Here is a 20366-nt window from a genome sequence, read left to right as displayed (position 1 = left end):
ACAAGAGTCCTGAAATTTAACAGGTGGTTTTCATGAGCAGCTGTTAGTGGCTGCCGCACCTGCTGTTTTAAACTCCTCCAGGGGCTCTTGGGTGGCGCAGGTGGTTAAGAGTCTGGCTCTTGGGTTCGACTCCGGTCATGATCTCAGGGTTGTGGGATCAAGCCCCGAGTTGGTTCCCATGCTCAGCACAGAGTCTTTACGTTTCTCCCTCTCCCTCTGCCCCTCTCCCCATGAGCTCTCTCTCTCAAGTAAATACATCTTTTTTTAAAAAGTCCTCCAATAATGACAAATGAAGTTTCAACTCTGGCTGGTCAGGTTCTCAATGGTCCACAGTGGCCATTCCTCCCACATTGGTCTTAGTCTTCCCCGATCCACCCCAGGGCCTTTGCACCTGTGCCTCCCTCTGCCCAGAGCACTGTTCTCCTAGCCCTTCACGGTGCTTTCTCCTCCTTGCCTTTCAGGTCTAGCTCAGGTGCCGCCATCTCAGAGTGACCTTCCCTGACCGTGTCGAACAACCCTGGTCTCCCCTCACTCTCGCTGAGTTCGATTTTAGTACTCATTGCTCAGGATTGTCTTCCTGGAGTGTGATCTCCACGAGGGCCGGGATTGGTATGAGAGCACCCCCACGGGAGTGTCAGCATCTAGAAGAAGAGTACTGGATGCCCAGCAGGTGCTCAGGAGACGCGTGGGCACAGGCAGAGCTCTGGAGATACACAACTCAGCGTGTGAGTCACACCTCCCACTAACCATCTGCAGAGCCCTCAAGGAGTCAATGTTCTCGAGCCTTGGTTTCCTCATCTGCAAATGGGGAGAGCAGTGCCTATGTGACACAGCTATTAGGATCCACAGACGGCTGAGCGTAGGGCACTCAGTACAGGCTCTGTTATTAGCAGAGCCTCAAAATGAGTGGTCTTTTCACTTGCATATATCCAACGACAGGCAGCTCATCCCTTCCCAAAGTAGCCTTGTTCACCTCTGGGTCACTCTGACCTCTAGAATATCTGCCCTTCCTTACGCAAGGGGCAGAAGTGTCTCCCATGGTGTCCTTCCTTTGGTCCTGCTTCAATGCCCCCTCCTCTTGCCCCAGTCTCTGGCTCTCACAAACACGTGATTAACATGGGAGCACAGATTGATGGAGCCTGTTTTGGTGCGGTAGGGACACAGAAAGCAGGCGTGATGTCCCTTGGCAGCCCTGCTCCAGGCATGAGTTGTCTGGCCTTCGGCGAGTCCCTTAACTTCATTGAGCCTCAGTTTCTTCCTCTGTAAAATGGGTTTAACAATAGTACCTCCCTCGTAAATACCATGGGCACTAAATTAGCGGGTAAACACATAGACTTACCACCTGGCACATAGGAAGTGCTCAAAAATCAGCCACTCCTATTCCTACTACTCTGTCCAGGGTCCGGCCCACAGTCTCCGGGTCCACAGCCATTTCTAGCGAAGGCCAGACCCTCTTCTTGAATGCTCTCCAGCCAAGCTGGAAAAAGGGCCAGTCTTTTTGGGTCACCCACCTAAAGCCATCAGACCCCTAGCCATCAGAACTGACCCACGGACAAGACTCAGCACTTTCCACAGTTCCCCCATGGGCTTATCTGACCCTGAGCGGTCACTCTATTTGCTGAACTCAGAGAGGAGGTCAAGGCCCCAAGTCTCTGGGACACGAGCCGCCTTGGAGACGAGTGTCCCCAGCTGGGGTGGCTGCTGCCAGCTCCCTGGGTGGCCTGGACACAGCCCTTTTTTAGTATCTTTTTTTAAGGGAGTCTCAGTGGTGCTGGATGAACATGGCAAAGTCCAAGCAGGGGTAGCCTCGAGAGGAAGACGAGAACCGAGCCGCATCCTGAAAGCATGGGGATGGTGACGGGGGGTGGGTGCCGAGTGGGAGACGAGACCAGATCTTGCTCGGACCCCACAGCCCGGGGCTGGGTCTGTGATGAGGATGGGCAGGCCCACCCGTGACTTTGCAGCTGTAGCTGAGGCTTTGGTCAGTGAAGGCCCCCAGGGGGCCTGATCTAATGGCAGGAGCCCTGGAAAACTTCTCTGGCCGGTAGAGGAAGAGGGATCCCAAGGGATTTGCCGTGGGACAGAGATTCAAGGTGAGGGAGGTCCTCACAGGCTGAGATGGAGGGGTCAGGGAGCAAAGACCGGGGAGCGCAGAACAGTCTCCGGCTGATAGGCGATGAGCAGATGGGGACCTCAGTCCTCTGGCTGCCCGAAGCTGTCCCTGCCAGCAACCCGAACAAGCCTGGAAGCAGATTCTCCCCCAGTAGCTGCAGAGAAGAACCTGGGCCTTGAGCTCGGCCTTAGGTAGACCCCGAGAACCCTGACGCCTGGATGGGGACAGGAAACGCTGTAAGAGACAGGCTAAGGACAGAGGCTGGATTGTGGGGGCATCCGCGACCTCCTGGGCATGAAGAGCAAGGTCAGAGCGAGATGGCCTTGGGACCATCACGAGACCTTCCGATTCTGAGCTCCCAAAGCCAGGAGAGCGTTTCTAGATGAAGTCCCGAGGGCTGCCTAGGAGGGCCATCCGTGAACCCCACTGAGCGTGCTGGAGGCACCAGAGGCTTCTGCACACACGGGTGTGCCATAGTGTGCGCAGCGTTTTCCCTGGGGGGGGCGGGGGGCGGGACTGGGCAGCTGGTCCTCAGGCCCTGAGAGGCCTTCCCAGTACTGGGTGTCCTTGGGCATCACCGAATGCAGTCTGTAATTCTCAGACAGCCTGCGCCTCCAGGTCCCGAGACTGCTGACCCCTCTGACCCGGGAACAGCATGGCTGGGCCTTGGCCAAGGTCAGAGGGGACCAGCTGGCCCTTTCTGAGGATGGACAGTCTGACTCAGTGCCTCTGGCCAGAGGATGGGGCTTGGACTTAGGGTGGCGGCCGTTTACCCCTGTGCTCCTTCAGACTCCCGCTGTCCTCAGTTGGTCACCACCTCTCCCACGGGCTCTGTCCTTCACAGTTTACAAAATCTCTTTTGCAGCAAGATCTCCCGGAGTTGTAGACCCATGAGGTCCCATACTCAGGAATGCTGAGTCTCGGGCTCTGACGCGGCTGCCTTGAAAGTCTCGATGATCTCTGAACAAGGGGCTTGCATTTTCATTTTGTACCAGGCCCTGCAAAATACGGAGGCATCCCACTATCTCCCCTCGCCTGAATCTCAGCCCAGGGGCAGCGAGCACACCCATCTTACAGGAGCAACCTGTGCGCGCCTCCGTCATCGGGAGCTCGCTGGCACGCACGCCCTCCCAGGAGCAGGCAAGGGACTGGGGAGAGGCTCTGCTGCCGGGAACAGAACTTGTCCTCCAAGGATGGATTGGGAGTATGCTCTGCTTTTCTGATCCCCTTACAGAGCTGTAAGTGCCTGTGAGCCCTGGAGGGCTGGGCTGCCTGTGTCCTCAGCTGTATCCTCAGGGCCCAGCCTGTTTAAGGTCCTACTCAGTCAGCGCCCCGTGAGTGTCATTAAGTGACCAGAGAATGGACTGGACCTAGAAGAGATGACATGCTTGCCCAAGGTCTCGAGCCAGGAAGCGGCTGAGCTGGGTTCCAGAGTGGGTCAGTGGACTCCCAGTCCAGTGCTCAGCTCTCGGCCACACAGCCTCCAGACTCTCTGCCCCCGCTTCTGGGAGCCATCGGACTGGTGTGTAGGGGATGGACATGGCTGCCAGATGGGAGCTGACCCTTGCCTGTCCCTTCAAGGGGCCATTTGAAAGGAAATCAAGTGTCCCTTGCAAACTTGCTGCGTACAGCGACATTGTGGGTGCCCTGCTTGGGTCTCCAGCCCTGATGACTCAGTGCCCGCCTTCAGCCCTCCACCTGCTAGCACCTGCGTGCTAGCCCCCCGTGGCGGGGCTCTCGCTCAAGCATCCTTTGCCACGTTAGAGGCCAGAAGTGCCAGGGAGTCTCTAGCCCTCAAACACGGACTGATGGGAGGAGCAGACACACCCCGCTCGGCCTCCTGGACGACTCTGAGGCTTCGATCCCATACTGGCTCCCAGAGTCCCGAGCAGCTGCCGCTGCCCACAGGGCTGACCGGCCCGAGAATATGCCCTTTGCTGAATTTCATCTCCTGTCTCACGTCTGCACCCCATGTTCTGTGCACTACCTCCCCACATACAGGCTAAACTCAAATTCTAGTCTCCTCCTGGGGGCCCCAAACGAAGAACACAGCCTCGTTTCTTTGGGGCTACCTTCCCATGGGGCCTCCCCGCAAACCCTCCTAGGTGCTGTCCGTTGTGTCATTTCTGGGGGCACGGAAGTGGGGCCAAGGCGGCTGGCCACCACGGAAACGGTTTCCCCTTCTTCCCGGGAACAGAGCCAGGAAATGTTCCCCAGCCTGTCCGAAGTTACTAGTGGCCGGGGACCACGAGCTGGTCGATGTAACAGGAAGAGTGTCTAGTCTTCCCAGGCCGGGCCGACAGAACGTTCTCTGTGTCCTCTTTCACACTCTCTCTCTGCTCGCCCCCGCGTGCACACGAGCGCGGAGGCCTGAGAAGGCACACGCGACGGTGGAGACACCCACAGACGCAGCCTGGGTCCCCATGTCACCTCGGTGCGGACAAGCCGTGAGCTGACGAAGACTAGCAGACTAGCAGCTGCCTGTAGATTTTCAAGAGTGGGAAACACACTGTTGTGTTGAGCCCTTGTAAATTTTGGGATTTGCTACAACAACAACTATTTCCTAAGTCAGAGGACGACAGGCTGGGCCTTGGGAGGCGGGCAAGCCTCAGTGTAGTCCCGAGCCTGTCGCTCACTGAGGAAGCTGAGGCCCAGAACCCCATGGTTAGGGAGTGAGAGAAAGGGCATTCGATCTGACTCCATACCCAGTTTGAAGTTCACAGGAGGACGTCAGATCTTTTGAATGCCCTCTCTCTCTCTCTCCAAATGTCCTTGTCCTGGTTGTCAGACGTGGCGGGGCTCTGCTATGGCCTCAAAGGTGCTGAGAATTGGGCCATGTCACTGCCAACGGCCAGGACCTGCTCGTGGGAGCAAGGACCCGGATGTCTCTGCGTGTGCTCCTGGGGACATTTTAGGAGCCGATGCCAGCAAGTGGGGAGATGTCTGGGTCAGTCTCATTTTTAGGCTACATTCTCGTCCCCAGGGTAGCTTCCCGCTGTCCCATCTTGAGAAAGAAGCAGCCTAGTGCTGTCTGTGCATGGGAACAGGTAAGGGGTTCAAACCCACCTGTCCTGGAAACACTCTATGACCCGCCGGACACGTTCGTATCTATCAAGGGCCCTGCAGCTAGGACTGTCAGGTATGGAAAGAAAAAGACAGGATATACAGTTGGATATGAATTTCAGATCAACAGCAAGGAATTGTTGAGTGTAAGTATGTCCCATGCCATACTGAGGATATACTTATACTTGCTTATCTGAAATTCAAAAGGAACCGGGTATCCTATATGTTATCTGACGACCCCAACCGCAAAACACCGCAGGCACACGCGTCAGGGAAATAAAGAGAAACAATGAACCGGTAGAGGTGTGGGCGGGGTCAAGGGCGCCGAGACCCAGCAGGGCATCCGGAGTCCAGCCGGACAGGTGCTGCGGCCATGGCGGACGGAGTCCAGGTCAGAACCGGGGTGCCAGGCAGGGGAGGAGCTGGAGAAATAAACACCCCTGGTTCCGCCCACTCGGCCTCCCATTGGCTGGACTCGTCAAAAGCCAGAGGGCGAGTCTCTCTGGCATAGCTCTGCGGCATAGAAGGGCTGGGAGCACCAGACAGCAAAGGAGGGGGCCAGCTCAGTCTAGAAAAGGAAACCGGGGTTTCTTAATCTCCCTCGGGCTCTGTCCCCTTGATCATGAGTACCGAGGATACTCCTTGCAAAGATGGGTAGGGACAGGGACGGAGTCGCAGATAGCCCTCAGGGCCCCCCAGTCCTCCGTTAAGAGGCTCTGTTAGGAGTCCAGCAAAAGGCGCAGAGCACAGGCCAGGCCGAGCGCTGGAGCCTGATGTCCACGGGGTCTCTCACCTGCGTGGCATTGCAGTGATGGGTTCCAAGCTCCTCAGGTCCCTGGGACCCTTGCGCCCAAAACTTCCCCTAAGATTTCTTCTGATGGGGGGGCCTGTGCTCTCCCGCCATCCAAGCCCCCTGCTGTCTCCACCCCGACTGGACCCTGCCCCCAGCGCACTGGCTGCTGTCCTCAGCAGCCACCGTCCAGCAGCCCAGCTGGCCTCCCTGGGAAGTGCAGGCAGGCGGGCAGTCACCTGCCTGGGCCTCCACACCACCTGCTCCCGCTGCCCTCCTCCCTGGGCCCACACTCTTCACTCTGTCCTGCAGAGCTCCTCCCGCTCCTCTGAGGGCCCTGAATGAGGTGGGAGTCACATCCACCCCCACACTTTCATCCAAGTATTTCCCAACACAGACACCTGGCTCCCTCCTCCCCCATCTGTCTCCCTCTCTCCCTCCCTCCTTCCTCGGCCTCCACCCCCAGTCCCTGGACCTTGCACTGGGCTGTAGAAATGAAAGAAAAGAGACCAATTCTGAACTGCTCAAAAACCTCCCTGAGCTGCTCTCGCCAAGAGAGGGTAAACCGAGAAGGCAGCCGTCTGCAAGCTGGGGTGGGCGCCCGCATAGACGTGGGGCTGGTCTTCCCAGCCTGCGGAGCTCTGCAACCTGTGGCAACCGCACCTCTAAACATGCGGACGGATGGACAGACGCACGGCCACAGGCTTTAAGGAATGGCTGGCCACCTGCGAACCCAGTTCGCCGACGGAGAAGCATAGCTCCCTGCCACCCTGGCGGGCTGGTCTCAGGCTGATACATGAGTCCGTGAGCAAGGTCTGCCTTTTGTAGGCCCCAAACACCCCAAAACCAAACCCCAAACCACCACACCCCCTTTTCTCTCCTCCGCACCCCCATACAGTCCAAGCCCTTGACATGACTCACAAAGCTCTCCCGATCCAACCCTGCCACCTGCTCAGGCCCACGTTTGCCCTCTGGCCACGCCCATCGCCTGTGGTTGCCAGGCGGGCCACCAGCCTCAGCGCTGTGGACCTTGGCTCCTGCTGTGCCCCCGGCCTGGGCTACCCAGCACCCACCTGTGCACCTACACACTCTTCCTCTGCCGAGACTCAGGGTGACCATAATCCCCTTTGCTGGAAGGCCTCCCCTCCTCCCTCCTCCCTGCCCCCACTCTTCCCTGATCCTATCCCTCTTCCCACCCCTCCTCCCTGCTCCCATCACTCCTCTCACTCCTCTCTGCCGCTGCCCATTCTGGTTTGAGGTTGTGCCTCCCCACGGGTAAGGCTCATACATCCCAGCAGCCCACACTGCTTCTGGCTCTTTGTAGGGCTCCTGGCCTTTAATTTGTGCCTTGAGGATGGAAATAGGAGTCACAGTTACTGAGCACTCGCCTCAGGCAGCCGCTGCCCTGGACTTTCCGGGTGCGTTACTCAGGTCAGCCCTATACCAGCCCCGTGAGGAAGGTGTTAGTTGTGACTCCGACAGACAGGTGAGAAGGGCCTGCTCCAAACTGGGGAAATCAGCTGCCTCGTGTACAAGACACTCAGTGGGAGCACCCCACCCCGTACACCCCTGCTCTGCAGAATCCACCCAAGGGCCCGAGGGAATGGGCGTTCGAGTCCAAGAGGGTCCAAGGGCCTGAGCATGCAGACAGGTGGAGCGAGGGTGGGGCATCGAGTGAAAAGAGGGACCGAGGAAGGAGTGCGGGGCTGGTCACGGGGGGACCTCGGAGACCCCATCAAGACGACTAAGCAACAAGCATGACCCTGGGCCCGTGTAGATTCTCCCAGGATCCGCCTTCCCCTGGGGGAGGCGGCAGCCCTCAGCCGGACAGGCCCCAGACTGCCCGGGTCATGAAGCCGGTCGCTGGGCACACAGCCCACTGAGGACTCTCTCCCAGGCCCCGCCGCACAGCAGACACCTGCTCCTGTCGGGGCTGGCCCTGCTGGCAAATATGGGCCCAGGGGCCTCGGCGGGAAGGGCGAGGACTGAGGGGCCACAGAACAGGCCCTGCACGGACAGAAAAGTCAGCGCCCATCCCAGGAGCCCTGCAGCTGGCAGCAGCACCAACCTGAGCAGAGCCCTGGCCGCGGCGGACGGCGGTGGTGGTGTGTGTGGGGGGGTGTTGTGCCTGGGTCACACGCTTTCCGACAGCCAGGCCAGGAGCTATGACAGTGCAGTTTAGAGCCGATGCTGGCCGGCATCAGCGTCCCCAGGAAAACTGGAAAGTGAAGGACAGAGGGAATGCACAGAGAGAGAAAGGAATTTTAAAGATCTAAACCCCGTACTAACTGAGTGAATTTGGAAATGCACCTTAAAGTCTCTGAGCCTCCATCTGCTTAATAAAATGGGGGAGTCACACCCCCACTCCCCAGGGTGTGAGACACATCCCACCCTCCTTCCCAGTGTCTACTCAAGGCAGGGTTCCCTGAGGCCTGGCGGGCTGGGGGGACAGGGTACAGGGGAACCAGCCTCCCTGGGTCACGTGCAACACGGCAAGCGTGCATGGGTGTGAGAGTGTCTCCGCGCACGAAGATCAGCGGCAAGCACGTGAACTAAATTGTGGCCAATAGCCATTATTTGGAAATTACATAGGATGAGAGGTTGGAGCCCAGGATTCAGGGACTCTTCCAAAATCATTCTTATCCCATTTTTTATTTCTGTTTTGAAAATATGTAGGGTAGGCTCGACTGGAATTCCAGCTGACGAGTAGGAATCCTGACCTCAGAGGACAAAGATTCGTGCGTGCGCTGACCTGTAGCTGCTCATTCCCATCTCACAGACACTCAGAGTTCTCAGAATAGCCCAGAATAGCCCATTCACCAGCTGGAGCGCCAACCGGTGGGGTAAACGCTCCTCTTTTCTTCACTTAAAGAGTGTGAGCTCTGTGCATGTGGTGTGTCTTTGCATGCCCGTGTCTGAGTGCACCAGCCGTCAGCAGGAGCCCGGCCCAGCAGAGGTGAGACCCACCGGGGATGGGGGCCCCTTTCCCGCTAAATGGAGAAACCCCAACCTTCACAATGACCACCAAGGCTGTTCCTTTTGCTTCGCTCAAACTGTGACTGCATTTCCCTCTGCCTGTGACCTTCAGGGCTGGTTTACGAGCCCCGTTCAAGGAGCCATTCCTATAACAGTCAAAGACATTTGAAATCCAGACACCTGGGCCCCATTGATGGCAGCTTTTCCTGAAGTCCGAAGCCACCCCAGGAGCGAAGGGGAGAGCCCTGCGTCTTCCCTCATTGGCTCAGGGCAGACCTCATTTTCTTCCCACCAGCCTTTCTCCCATGGCAAGCCAGGCTTCTCCCCCACAGCACTGCGGTCATCTGGGCTGTTAATTCCAACAGTTAACTCTGTGCTAATTCTATCCTGAGGAGGTGGTTCTCTGCTTTGTAGCGTGTTTGTGTGTTTCTCCTTTGTAGGATGTTTAGAACATCCCCGGCCTCTAGCCACTAGATGCCAGGAGCAACGCCCCTTCAGTTGTGGCTACCAAACATGTCTCCAGGAATTGTCAAATGTCCACTGGGAGGAAATTGTCCCAGTGAAGTAGTTTTTTCTCTGCCAATGCCCATCTCCTCTGTCTCTACAAGGAAGTTTGAGCTAATAACCACTACTAACATTTATAAGTCTTTATTCTAAGGAAGATATGGATCGGGGCGCCTGGGTGGCTCAGTGGGTTAAGGAAGATATGGATGCTTTCTTATGAGATCTGGGTACTGTCATTCTTCCTTCATTTTATATACCAGGAAGCCAAGGCTCAGAGAGGTTAAGGAGGTGGTCCAAGGTCACACAGTGAGCAAGTGGCAGGGCTGGTGGATGACTTCAGAGTCTGGATCCTTGGCCACTGGGCTCTGTACGGAGATCTGGTGCCTGGTCCTGTGCTGGGAGTGGCCCCAGCTTGACCTCTTGGAGTGGGAACAATGAGGCTCAATGACATTGACCCTCAAACTGCCTGTGAAGACTCCGGCCACTCACTAGGGCTTGCCGTCTATTATAAACCCCGTCCTCCCCACCCAAGCATCTCTGGGATTCACCAGGGGGTAGCAGGCATCTTGAATGCGCTCACGAGGAGGTCCAGCCCCGTTTTCTGGGCTCGTCTTCCTCTGCTGTGGTGGGCTTCCTGCCCATCTGCCCAACAGGCGGGAGGTAGGCTCCGCAGCACCCTGTGACTGTCCATCGCTAAGAGCGCACTGTTAGCATGGGAGGGGGCTGCGGAAAAGGCGGGAGTGGGTTTCTAGAAGCTGAGGCCTCCACAGAGACTGGCCAGCTCCTCTTGTTCCCGGCTCTGGTGCCCTGATCTCCAAGGAAGGCTGCTGGATCCTGCAAGCTCCTGCTCCCACATTCTTTGCTCTTCGGCTCTTGCAGTTCTGTGTGGGACAAAGGCTGCTGGGCAGATGTGTCACTGTCACCGAGGGCAGGCAAGTCCCAGGCGGGCCCCGGGGCCTCCACCTATAATAGTGGGGTGCTGACTCTCCTGTCGGGGGCAGCCATGCCGCAGGACCCCCAGGCCACCTCTCTGACCCATCACACCCAGGACCCAGGCCGTCCTCATCAGAGCAACCCAGGACCCTCCCCAGAGCGGCGGCGCTGGCTGACGCCTCTGCGAGGTCACATCGCTGGCCACTTTGGATGCCCCAGGAGCAGGGCCGGGGTGAAAGTTAAGCCTGGGAGCGGTCCACTGGCCTGGGGTGCCAAATCTGAGACAGCTGCGTGTCTGGAGTGAGCTCTGCCTCCAGAGCAGCGGGCCCAGGGCCTGCGTTCGAGAGGTACCTGCTTTACCCCCCGTTCACAGCAATTCCAGAGCCAATGGGTCCACGACTGCCCCGGCTCTAGCCGGATGGGGAGGGGTGAGCTGGGAGCGGCTACGTCCCATGGCCCTACGGCGTCCCACCCAGCCCATGGCTCCTCCCTGGGAAGGAGGCTGGGTGTGAGGGTCTGCATGCAAGGATCCTTTCTCTCCTGCCAAAGGGTAATAGGAAGCTCCTGGCCCCACCATGGACACTTCGATGTTCCTAGAAAACCCGTTCCCAACAGTTAACTTGGGTTGAACTTTGTTTCTGAGTCCCCAGGGATGACTCAGGCACAGTGAGATCAGGCCCTCCTGGAGGGGGCCAAGGGACCTGACCCACGGATAGGGCCAGCAGCCTCCAGGATGGGTCAGCCTCAGGCCCACCTGCTGCCTGAGCTCACCCGACCCACGGGAGACGCCTTTCCCTCCTCCACAACCCCCCGCGTGTGGCAGGTGCAAAGAAAGAAAACCCGAGGATGAGCGTCCCCTGAGTCAGGCTTTCTGAGCCCTGGGATCTTATCAAACCCCCTACGAGCCATTGGACGGAGGATGGTCACTCCCATTTTTCTCCAAAGATGAAACGGATTCGGCGAGGTGCGGGGCCGTGGCCAGGGCCCAGTGGCAAGGGAGGAACAGGCGGGGATTATCGGACCCGGTGGCCTCGCGGGAATCGGGACGGCGTGGCGCTCCCTGGGATTGCACGTGGGCAGTGTCTCCCAAAAAAGACGATATCATCTGCACAGGGCGGGCCAAGCATGTCCCAGCCATGTCCCTGCCAGGCCCAGGACACCCTCCAGGGGTGAGACAGCCACCGGCGGGAGTCAGAGCTCTCACAGATGGTCCTGGACTCCAGGGTTTCTGCTGGAGATGGGCCTTTCCCCAGGGCTCTGTGAGGTCGCTCAGCGCTGGCAGCCAAGGATGGTCGGTGGGATGTATGAGGGGTTTAGAGCGGGGAGCCATGAGGCCGGCTGAGCCCAGGGCCCTGCCATGTCTTTTTGTCCTGTGGCTCTGTCTAGGCTGCTCTTGTCTGGGGTCAGTTATGGCTGAGGAAGGCCCCAGCTGGCTCCAAGAGCCCCACGTCCCAGGATTGGGCTTCTACCTCGGATCTGCTCATTTGGGTGGTAACCCTTGTACGATCCCACCATTCCTCCCCTCGCGTGCATGTGGGGCATTGGAGAGAACAGAGCGGGACCAGGTGGCCCCTTGCCAGTCCCTAGGGCTCCTCCTCCTAGTAGGCGTCATCCCCACCTGTAGGCTGTTGGCAGGGCATGAGGCCGGCCTGCGCCTTTCTCCCGTCTGCGGGCTGAGCGCCGTGCGCCCACTCTGCTCTGTAGAAATGGGAAAGATCGGGGCGCCTGGGTGGCTCAGTGGTTTAAGCCGCTGCCTTCAGCTCAGGTCATGATCTCAGGGTCCTGGGATCGAGTCCCGCATGGGGCTCTCTGCTCGGCAGGGAGCCTGCTTCCCTCTCACTCTCTCTGCCTGCCTCTCTGCCTACTTATGATCTCTCTCTGTCAAATAAATCAATTAAAAAAAATCTTAAAAAAAAAAAAAAGAAATGGGAAAGATCGTCTGTCTTCTCTCCCTTGGCCCCCTGAGCTGGGAGGTTGAGGGGGTCCAGATTTTTCCAGAAGAAAGCATTGTTGGCTGCACCGCAGAGGACATAGTGTCCACTTTAAAGAAAGGAAGAGAAGGGGTGCCTGGGGAGCTGTCGGTTAAGTGTCTGCGTTTGGCTCAGATCATGATCCCAGGGTCCTGTGATCGAGCCCTGCATCCGGCTCCCTGCTCGATGGAGGGCCTGCTTCTCCCTCTCGCTCTGCCTGCTGCTTTTCTTGCTTGTGTTCTCTCTCTACTTCTCTGTGAAATAAATACACAAAATCTTAAAAATCTTGAAAAATCTTAAAATCTTAAAAAATCTTAAAAATCTTAAAAAAAAAAAAAAGGACGAGCGGCTGGGATTTGTCTCTGCTTCTCCTTGATCCCTTCTTTCCCTTTCCATAGATGCACCTTCCTCCCTCCCAGAACTCGGCCTTCGCGGGCACCTCCTCCCCCTGCCGTCTGTGCTCTGTCTACCCCCGTCCCCCACCCAGGAGGCTGTCCAGGGTGAGGACTGGACTCTTGTCTGTGCTTCATCTCTTGAAACCAAAATAAACTAATATCAAGAGGCAGCCAGGGCTGGGGGCCAGGATGCCAAGGCCACAGGGGTGCTTATTTTGGTGGCTGACATTCCATGGCTGGGTCAGAGCGGTCCCGGACTCGGCACTGACCCACATCTCAGCTCCCTCCTCCCTGCTTAGCTGGTGCTTCCTCTCCCCGCTCTCTTGCCCTCCTTCCTGGAAGAGGTGTCATTGTCCTAGGAAAATATGCAGGTGTTGGCATCCTCTCCGGGCCCTTCTGGGGTGTAGGGCTCTACGAACTGCCTCCCCATCACACGCGCATGCGCACACACACACACACACACACACACACACACACCCCTCCATTTATGGGAATTCAGATTAAAGTAAATGAGGAGGGAAGCCTGAAATTGATAGGCTAGGGGTGTGTGTGTGTGTGTGTGTGTGGCCAAGAATCAGGCTGTGGCTGGCAGGCAGGGCTGCAGCCCTCCCCCGTTCAGACCTAGAAGCTGTGTAGCTTGAATGTTAGCACAGACATTCAACACGTAGTGAGCCCTTACTACGTGCCAGGCACTGTTGTAGGCACTCACAGCCAGCAGTGAACAAGAAGACTATTTTAGATGGGAGAGATAAGCAATAAACAAATGACATAAATCTGTAATAAGAAAGGGGGGTATAAGGGTTATAGAGAAAAAGAAAACAGGTTAGGAGACTAGAGAGGGAGGGAGGGTGGGTTCTGTTTAGGATCAGAAAGTAGAAGCTTCCTGGCGCCATGTGTGGGCCCAGGGGGCTTTGTCTTGGGGGTCGTGTCCTTCCTGCTCCCTGCGGGTTGACCAGTTGTCTGCTTGTGGCCCCAGCAGGGGACCACCCCTCTTTTACCCCTTTTTGTCCCCATAAAAATGCTCCCTGGAGGGCTGTTCCAGGGGCCCACCTCTGGGGTCTTGGACAAAGTTGGTGACCCTGCAACGAAATGCCACCAAAGCCCATCAGAACAGATAATATAAAAAATGTCGGAATGACTGGAACTCTTATCTGCGCTGACGGGAATGCAAATTGGTACAACTTTGGAAAACTGATAGTTTTACTAAAGTTGAACACACGCCCATCCCAGGACCCAGAGACTCCCATCTGAGGTGCGTCCCCAACAGACATGGGGCATGCATACACCAAAGGACATGAGCTGGAATGTCCTTAGCTCTGCATTCCTCACTGTTGCAATGCCCACGTGGCCCTGCATCGTAGGGCAGAGAAGCTGGGGCGTAGTCTGGGTGCCAAACCGCATAGCCCTGAGAAGGAGTCTCGCCATGCACCATAGAACGAAAGAAGACACATGCTAATATCCTCCCTTTGCTGCAGAGGCTGGGTGTCTTCCGTTTGTGAGATTCCATTGAGCTGTCCACGTATGTGCACTTTTCACACGTACAGATGCTTTAATGAAAACTTGTAAGAAATCAGGGCTGTTCAGGCTTCAACTCAGATGAATTCATAAGGATGTCTGGGGTAGAGAGACGCCTGGGTGGCTCAGTTCATTAAGCGTCAGACTCTGGGGTTCGGCTCAGGTCATGACCTCAGGGTCGTGAGACTGAGCCCCCCATCGGGCTCCCTGCTGGGTGTGGAGTCTGCCTGAGATTCTCTTTCTCACTCTGCTTCTGTTCCACCCCCTTCACTTCACTCTCCTCTCTTTTTTTTTTTTTTAAGATTTATTCATTTATTTATTTGACAGAGAGATCACGAGTAAGCAGAGAGGCAGGCAGAGAGAGAGGAGGAAGCAGGCTCCCCGCTGAGCAGAGAGCCCGATGTGGGGCTCGATCCCAGGACCCTGAGATCATGACCTGAGCTGAAGGCAGAGGCTTAACCCACTGAGCCACCCAGGTGCCCCAGTTCACTCTCCTCTCTAAATAATAATAATAATAAGAAGAAAGAATCTCTGGGTAGAGTTGGGCATAGATAGGGTTAATGGGATTTCACTGCCGGGTCTGGAGGGAGCAGCCCATGATGTCAATAGACAAGTCTTGAATGTGGGCTTGACTGCAGGGTCAAGCCTCCCAACTGGGATGAGCAAGGACCAGGGGGAAAGCAAACATTCGCTAATGACTTTCATAACCTTGTGGGGTTCCTTGTTCTGCCCCAACGTTTGGATTCCCTGCTGCTTGGGGGAGGGCAGGGGACGGCAGGCAGAGCTGTGGCCGAAGCCCTGCTTTTTATGTCGGGCAGTTGATAGGATCTAAACCATCCCGTATACAGTTCCCCAACCCCCTGAGCCTCAGTTTCTGCATCTGTCAAGTGGGTGTGATGACAGCACCTGCCAGGAAGGTGGTGTGAGGACAGCAGGACGATGCCATTTACTTTTATTTTATTTTATTTTACTTAAATCTAATTCCTGAACATATAGTGTATCATTCGTTTTAGAGGCAGAGTTCGGGGATTCGTCGGTTGCATGCAACACCCAGGGCTCGTTCCATCCCGTGCCCTCCTTAATGCCCTTCAAAATGCCCTTCACCCAGTCACCCCAGCCCCGGCCGCACCGATGATGCCATTTGTTAGCGGACTCATGCCCCGGCCAGCCTCTCCCCCTGCGGGCCACCCCCAGAGCACTCTCTGTTCCCCGTGGCTCTTTACTCGCAATTGAGGCTCTGGGTTCTCAAAAGCAAAGCCAAGGCACGAGGTAACAGGATTGGGAGAGTGAGTTTCTCCAGCTCGCTCCACTGCGAGAGGTTTGGATTGGGAGCGAGAGGTAAGGCGGAAGGCCACTAGAAATGGGACGCTTGAGAAGGGTTAGAGAGCAGAGGGGCCTGTGCGCCACCCCTGAGGAGCCCATGGAAGAAGCAGGACCCCAGGGATGCCCTCTGTGGGCTCCGCTAGAACTTCTCCTGCCGAGGACAGTCCCCAAACAGAAAGAGGACTGGATGGCCCCTCACTGCCCTTCTCTCACTGCCTCCCCCGCATGTCCCAGGGGTCTGGGAGGGGCTGAGCGTGAGCTAACCTTGTGGGACCACCAACTACAGTAGCCTGGGGACAGGGCAGCCCCACCTGGGGTGATACATGATTTGGCAGGTGTCGGAGCCGAGTAGCTGGGGCACAGTCTGGGACTGACCGTGCAGGGACTAGTCCCTGCACCAGATCATACGTCCAGAACCTTAACCAGAACCCAGGGTACCCTGCATTCACTGAGATTTATTTCCAGGTGGAACATTCCAAGAGCCTTAAAGGCATCCTGAGGTTCTCTTGCATTTGACTCTGTAAGAAAGCTTCCTGGGAGATTGCAACTCCAGTATCCTCCAAGGGGAATGGGCCTTTGAAATTGACATTTTTTTCCATTTAGAAGAATAGACCAAGCGACACTTCCAGCCCCATCTCTCACTCCAGCCAGTGGGGAATGTAAGGGTTTGGCAGTGTGCCAGGAGCATCCTGGAGGCTCAGTGTGTGTGGCTGAGTTGAGGGCGGGGCTCGGGTTGAGTGTCCCAGGAACAGCGGCTTTCTTCCCCGGCTGGTGCTGGAGGGAGGCTGGTGCTGGAGGGAGGCTGGTGCTGGAGGGAGGCTGGTGCTGGAGGGAGGCTGGTGCACACGCTAGTTTGTTTGCTTGTTTGTTATCCTGCCCTTTGCAGCCCAGCCCAGCCCAAAGACAGCCTCGGCTGGATTCCTGAACCTCCAAGGCAGGCGCTGCCCCTGGGGCATGCTCAGCGGACTCTGCCAAGGCTGCTATCCCAAACCCAAGCACCCTTTCCTCCAGCTCTGTTCTGCTCCCACTCCGTTTCCTAGTTTGTCTTCTGCCTCCCCGCCTTCCCTCTGTGCTCCCTTCTTCCTCCCTGCCCTCTTCCCAGCCTCCCTGCCTCCCTGACCTTCCTTGTGCCCTCCCCCTTCAGTCCCTGCGCCCCCCACCGCTCTCTCCCTTTTAGTCTTCTGTCTTCCACACTCCCCTTTTCACCCCTGGATTAATCTCAGTGTCCCTCTCCCTTGCTTCCCTGTTTTCCCCAATTACCTCTTCCTTCTCCTCTCATGGATGCCTTATCCCCTCTCCTCCTGCTCCTTGTCCTTTCCTTCTTCCTCTCCATCACCTCTTTGTGTGTACTTCCCTCCCCTCTCCTGTCCCCTAGTGTCCCCTGCTCTGCTCTGTCTCCTAATCTCCCAGCTCCAGCTCCCCACCCTCTTTCCCTCTCTCTCTCTCTGTCTCTCACCCTCCCTGTCTCTCTCCTCTCTCGCTGCCTCCTGGGGAGTTCCAGAAACATACCCATATATGGCCTCCATGTCAAGGATCACAAATGACGACGTCATGTGAGGGCCAGTGCTCCGAGATGCTCTCTGCCTTGAGGTCCGTAATTGACGCACAGTGCAGGGACAGAAGGCGGGAGGGCAGCCTCCTCCGTGCGATCTTCGAACAGGACATCCGAGATGCACAACGTCTTATAGTTTGGCTGGCCATCGCGGGTCATGCGGTGGCCCCGAAATAAACTCCCTGCTTCAAAGGAAAGCGTTTCAGAACAGCCTGGCAGAGCAGCCAGGAGCTCGGGGCCAAGGCAGCAGGGAAACTCAGGGAGAATGTTCTGAATTCAGACACTCTCCAGAAAACCTCCTTTAGTCCCCCTGAATCGTGTGCCCCTGTTTCAGAGCCTGACAGGTAATGCATGCTTTCAACTTTCTTACACTGACGTCAAGAAAGATTGTTTGGCTAGGACTTGACCACCGAGCTCCTTGTTGGTGACTCCTTGTCATCAAGACTCCTGTCTGCGTCTCTCTCTCCTGTCTCTTGTGTTAACAAAGCATGCTGGGGACTCTGGCTTTGGATGTGGGGGAGAGAGAACCAGCCGTATGCATGCCCTGGTGCCTTCTCCACGGGACGCTCGCACAGAATATCCCTCCTCTGTGCACTTCTAAACATGGAAATGGAACAGGGTTATCCACGGAGCTCTTGTGGGTGCCCTGGACCTTTGGCAGGATCTGTGGGGGACAAATGACCTTCAGAAAGGCTTTTAGGTCAGGTGGGCAGATAGCTATGTTTATGCACGTGGTCATCAATGTCCATGGTGCTGAGGGAGGGTCTCTGTGGGCAGTTGTGCAGTTTCGGGGGGAGATAGCCGCCAGGGGCCGGGAGTTGTACTTGCAACGGCTTGGGGCTCAATGAAGGGATGTCTGATCTGCAGAGACTATGACACAATGTAACGAATGCGATGTTTGGTGAGATTTAACGGAGCGCCGTGGGATTGGAGAAATGCAGAGGACCTCGTGTGTGCGTGCCGGCTGTGCATGTGTGTGCACGTGTGTGTGTGTGTGTGTGTGTGTGTGTGAGCATGAGGACATATCCAGGGACGGGATAGCTTTCCAAAAGCTGGGTGGATGTCACCAGGCAGAGGGACAGGGAGAGAGACCTCCAGGCAGAGGGGCAGCTCCGGCAAAGGCAGACACGCCAAGGTGGGTCTGGGGTGTCAGCGGGAATGCAGAGTGGCTACAGCAAAGGGTCATGATGGGGAGAAATAGGGACAAAACTGGTGGGGAGGGGAGGGAAGCCAGAGTGAGATGTGGCTCCCACCAGGCCAGGCAAGAGGATGCAACATTTTCGGGTTGTTTTGGAGCAAAGAGGGTGTAGGTGGGATATGACTGCAGGGAGCTTCCCGGTAGCGGGGGCAAATGGCCTGGAATTGGGGCGGGGGTGGTGGAGAGCAGTGTCAAGTAGGGAGGCCAGGTAAACGACAGAAACATGAATCAGGGCAGAGGCCAGTCCACCCCCGTCCTCCTTGCACAGGAAGGATGGCAGGGGTCTCCTCACATAAGGGGCATGAGGCCAGGGTGGAGATGGCTCCAGGCCCCAGGCAGAGGCAGCTGGGACCAGCCTAGCAGCCACAGTCGGTGCCCTCTGCAGCGGAGGCTGGGGGCAGAGCACGGCGAAGCAGCCAGTGACAGATGCTCTTGTCCCTTCCAAAACAGTGGATGGGTCCCGACAGCTGGTGGCAGGCCTGTTTACAGCTTGGCTTCCTCTGGGAGCTGGCAGCAGCCCCCACCTGGCGCTGTTCTCCTTTGCATCATCCATTCTTTGCACAAACAGACCGGGCTGTGAGTGCGGGGGATCCTCCGCCCCCGGCGACCTTACAACAAACACAGCCATCCATATCCACGGGCGTCCGTGGAGCACTGACTGTGAGCCAGACCCTGGCCCAGGGCTTCGGGTGACTTCTCTCCTTGACTCTTCTCAAGGGCATCCTGCGTTAGAGGTGAACGTTACTCCCATTTCTCAGATGGGAAAACTGAGTTTCTGAGAGGTTCAGGGTCTTGCCTGGAGCCAGACAGCCAGGATGCGTTGGAGTTGGAAAGCCGATCCTGGCCTCTTGGCCTCCAGCGTCCACATTCAACGCCATGGCCTCCCTGGGGCCCAGCACAGCAGTAAACAGACCTGTCCCTGGCACAGTCAGCGTATCATAAGGTCCCCGTATATTGTGGACAGGCTAGATCCAAGAGAGTTTTCCCGAAGGAGGCACAAAAATATCTCTGGACCCGCCCAGTGTCCTTCCATTTGGGAGCCGCAGAGGGTCAGGCTGCCCAGAGGAGATGGTTGTCATGGGGCTGGCTTGTATCTTTTTTATCCTTAGCAGCATCTTTTGGACTAATTAGTGCCCAGGAATATCAAGGAAGCCCTTAAAAGCTTTGCAGCTGGGGGAGAGGTTTTGGAGAGCGGTAGTGATGTCAAAGTAAGGATTCTGCATTTGCCAGATTTTTTAAAGAAAGGGACACAAAGGAGAGGGGTAGACAAAAAGAGGAAACGTAGGGCAAGCCGAGAGGAGAAGAATGAAATGAAGGCCGGAGAGTGGGGGAGAAAAACAGAAAGGAGAAAGATTTTGGTGGGATCCTAATTCAAAAGATTTCCAGCCAGTCCTGGGGTTGGGCCTGGGTGAGACAAGCAGGGCTGGGAGGGCCCTCCTGTCCCGCACCCCACCCCAACCTTTCCACTGTGTGGCCTGGAGCTAGAGCTTCCAGAAGCCCCTGCTCCCCAGGGGCCAACTGAGGGCCCACGCTCTCCTGGAGCCCAGGACAGGGTTGGCAAGGTGGCGCTTGGGCTGCAGAGGGACAGAGCTGCCCCAGAAGCCCCGCCCCTCCTCACCCCTACTCCAGGCTGCCCGCAGAGGTGCAGAGGACTGCATTGGCTGAGCCCCAGGCAGAAACTGGATTGAGGCCTGGATTCTGCACCCAGACCTATATGTGGCCAAGTCCTGCTGATGGGCCTGGCTGCAGCAGGAGAAGGACAGGGAGGTGGACCAGGAGGGGTGTGGAGGGGCGGGCTGGGCAGGAGGGAAGAGAAGAGCCCTCCATTTGGGAGGCTGAGGCAAAGGCTTGCTGCCAGGGTCCTGGGGCGGCAGATTCAGGTCAGCAAGGCACATTCACCTCCCCTTCAGATGGGGCCCCCGTCTCCCCACAATCCATCCACTGGGCAGTGTCCGGGGTAAGGTAGGGTGGGAGCAGAGCCAGCTTCGGGCAGGTTCCAATCTCTGGTCCACCTCCCACCTGGCTGACCATGGC

General features: G+C 56.9%; 1 protein-coding gene across 2 annotated transcripts in view; it reads left to right on the top strand.

Moving 5' to 3' along the window:
• Positions 1-17164: 17164 nt before the first annotated feature.
• Positions 17165-20366, top strand: part of ASB2 (ankyrin repeat and SOCS box containing 2) — a 41096-nt gene continuing 37894 nt past the window's right edge. Inside the window, exon 1 of one of the 2 annotated variants that reach the window (XM_046009447.1) lies at positions 17165-17478. The gene's annotated coding sequence lies outside the window, so the exon portion shown is untranslated. The remainder of the gene's footprint in view (positions 17479-20366) is intronic. The other variant, XM_046009446.1, reaches the window with a different exon arrangement.

Source organism: Meles meles, chromosome 6 (genome assembly GCF_922984935.1).
Source record: "Meles meles chromosome 6, mMelMel3.1 paternal haplotype, whole genome shotgun sequence".
In the NCBI taxonomy this organism is placed as follows: Eukaryota; Metazoa; Chordata; class Mammalia; order Carnivora; family Mustelidae; genus Meles; species Meles meles.
Note: the sequence above shows the minus strand (reverse complement) of the source record. Positions and strands in the feature narration are given on the sequence as shown.